This window comes from Aptenodytes forsteri, unplaced genomic scaffold, assembly GCF_000699145.1.
Source record: "Aptenodytes forsteri isolate BGI_AS27 unplaced genomic scaffold, ASM69914v1 Scaffold93, whole genome shotgun sequence".
Classification (NCBI taxonomy): domain Eukaryota; kingdom Metazoa; phylum Chordata; class Aves; order Sphenisciformes; family Spheniscidae; genus Aptenodytes; species Aptenodytes forsteri.
This window is the reverse complement of record NW_008794665.1, coordinates 616685-620220: the sequence shown is the minus strand read 5'-3', so window position 1 is coordinate 620220 and position 3536 is coordinate 616685.

Sequence of the window (3536 nt, the reverse complement as noted above, 5' to 3'; positions counted from 1 at the left end):
GTGTGATTTCATTTGAGACGTACAAGCCTTCATCACGCTAAATCGGTGTGGATGTGAGATATACTGGTTTCCAATAATGGGTTCAAAGAGCTTTCAAAAGGCTTTTGGTATTTATAAAGAACTTCTGGGCGCTTCACATCATTTGTATGGTATCTCCCAACTCCTGCTGATCCCAATAGCAAGCTTTCTGGAAGTACTTCTATGTTGTTTGTAAACAGCCATGGTCGGTTTTGTTTGCAACTTGCATTTTCTAAGATAAGAATCTTCAACAGCAACCACCACAATAAATATTTTCAGAAACACTTCAGTTTGTTTACATGTAATATGTGAATGCAGAAGACTGTTTTCAGCTAGCAGCCACCACAGATTTCTGAGCGTGGGGAAGCAGGGCAAGGAAGTTCATTATGAGCCAGTGTGTTGGCGGTAATGTATCTACAGCAACTTCAGCTCGGAAGCAGGTTGCTGATAAAGTTTTCTTACCAAGCGCTCTTGACTGGAGTCCCATCTAAAGACAGTGCTTCGTCGCATCTCACTCTTGACAGCTCCCCTGCCATCACTGCTATCATACAAAAAGGGAGAATGGCAGCTTTGCAAAGAGAAAATTACTATAATGGGACTTCTACTGTATATTTTAAATACAAAGTGGTGATAAATACTTGTACTTCTTATAGAAGTATGCTGAAAATGTGATTACACCAGGAAGATTTAGTAAGTACAAAAACTTCCTCCTCAATAACTAAAGATTCCCGTCTTCTGCTTTTGATACACTCTAGCATGGGAACAGGAGTATGGGGCTCGGGCTTTCTAGCAGTCAGCTGAGCATAGAAAGAAGTATGAATTAAGCAAATTAAAGCTGAATGAAAAAAAGGTAGACCTTGCTAACTCTGTGATACATCTGATGGCCTGAAGGGGTTAATGAAATCCATGGAGCTGCTAGGCAATAGTTCCTGCACCCAAGTAGCAGCCACCAGTGAAAGATGTGTAGAGGCATGGTATACATTTTTGTTTCTTGGAAATGCCAGAAGTGGTTTTTTTCTTATTTTGTTTTGCATTGTTTTGCACTCTTCTGCTCACCTGCCTGAATTTAGCTGCTAGGAAGATTCAGTTTTGCAACTGTCTCAATGCATTTGTTATCCCACTGTCAAAAGTACTTAATCAACAGATACCCACTAATTTTGGTGGGGTTTAGCTGCAGTGTTGCTTCTAAGAGTTGCTTTCAGGTCAACGCCTGAATTCAGAAATGATGGCTTTCTTCCCGCTTGCTGCCAATGTAGATGTTCTTATATCAGAGGAAAAAAACAATTGAACAAAAATATCCCAGATGTATGGACAGATGGCAATACCCATCAGTCAGTCTCAGGCAGGCATGCGTTAGCAGGGAAGTTTGGCATGAGCTGGAGCGAAGGAGGGTTGGGCTGGCTATTCAGCTAGAAAAGGTATGCGAGGAAAATAAACTGCTGATCTCAGTATGAATGCTGAGTATATGAGGGGCTAGGGAATGCGTTCAGCGTTAACTTGGTTGATATAGGTGAGGAAATGATAATGCAAGCTCCAGAGCAAATTGGATGGGCTTGTCAAAGCCAAACCAGACAAAATGTTGCCACGGTTATTGAGTCACCCAAATAAAGAGAACACCGCTCACTCTGAAGTACAAAGGCTCAGGATGGCTCTGTGGTCCCTCACAAGGGCTGTGGGTAGAGGTGAACGTTCAGATTTGCTGCCTGCTATCATTAAGGAATGCAAATCAGAGCATGAAAATGAAAGCGGAGGGGTGACAAGGTGTCTCAGGAACCAGCTTTCCTGGTTGATGCCTAAGAAGTTCTCCTGGGAGTTCAGACTGATTGCTGTCTATTCTGCATAAAGGGTAGGCCGACTGGTTTTATTGATCCTCAGTTATTTTTCAATATTTTTTGCTTCATTAGTCCAGGCAGCCCAGGTACATCGTCACAGGCCCGTAAATAAGCCTCAGTGGCCAATGCAAACCTATCCTCACGGTGAAGAATCTGCATTTTAGTTTTTAACAATAGACAAAGCCAAGTATACTTAGTTTTAATACAGCCGAGGAAAGATTTGAAAGGATTATTGCACAGTATAAAAAGGGGAGTGTACATTTATTATATTTTTAAAATATTATTTCTTCCATATTTTAAATAGTACAATGAGAATTAGCTTCAGTACTATTTTCTATTAGGGAAATTATTTCTCTGTGTGTTACTCCTACAGATGTGGTTTCAATCAGAATTCTTACTCTACCCCAATGAATTTGGAGTTTTGTGAGAAAAAAGGAGAAAAGAAAACAGGAAAGAAAACCGGTACAATGACATAGAAAATAGCTGGCTGCCAGGGGAAAACAGTGCCTGTGAAGATGAGGACCCAGCCTGAAGAATTTAGTGGCAAGGGCAGCAAGGGTGAAGAAAGTCACATTAAAACAGAGATGCAGTCTCTGGTGGGTCATTTGAATTTCATCTGCAGTGTAATTTTCATGTCATTTAGCCATAGCCACAGCAGGAATAAAGAGGACTAAACACATTAAAATGACAAAATCATACAAGGAGCGATGGGGGCTTGTGGTCATTATATTTGATAAAATTCAATGATACGGTAGGCTGAGTTAGTGTCGTATCAAAGATTTTGAGTGTTTACAGAAAAATATGATATGCAACAGGAGAAAGGTGTGTAGCACACTCATTCAGGGTTCACAGTACATTAAGAATCCATCAGGTACAAAGAAAGAAGGATTTCTGGCCTCAAAAAAGCCAAAACAAAAATACAAACAACAGCAAAACATCCCAACCTGTTAACAAGATTTGCAGTTGACCCTTAGAGTAGTGGCTCTGGGGTTTTCAGATCCTTCAAGGAAACATAGGATATTTTAATTACTATTTATGTGCTGCAAGATCCCTTAACGGTTAGTTAGTGGATTTAGGGCCTCAGAAAATGGGCTTGGATTGGAAGTTTTCATCAATTCTCAGACGCTGTCCTTAAGCACAAGCCATGGTAGGATGCCCCCCTGAAGCTGGGAGAATGCCGTTCAGTGCTGCACACTTCTGTAGTTCAGGTAGCCAGTGCACACAGGCACACGCCCACAGGCACGCTTCACTACCAATGCTCCTGGTGGAGAATGCGCATTTCAGTTTTGAACAACAAAGTGTAGTTTTATACACCTGAGGAAAGATGCTGTGAATTCTCTTATCCACATACAGCATGGGAGAATTCAGTCATTTCATGCACATTCATCTTAAGATCTGGTAAGGTACATTAAGTAATACTAAGAAGAGAGCTGAAGATTCTCACGTGTTTTCAAGAAAAGTTCCTGACAGTGGAAAACAGAATAATTCAGGGAGCTTCAAAACATCCCCTCATCCAGATCATCGATAAAGATATTAAACAAGACCGGCCCCAAAACTGAGCCCTGGGGAACACCGCTCGTGACCGGCCGCCAACTGGATTTAACCCCATTCACCACAACTCTCTGGGCCCGGCCGTCCAGCCAGTTTTTCACCCAGCGCAGAGTACACCTGTCTAAGCCGTGAGCC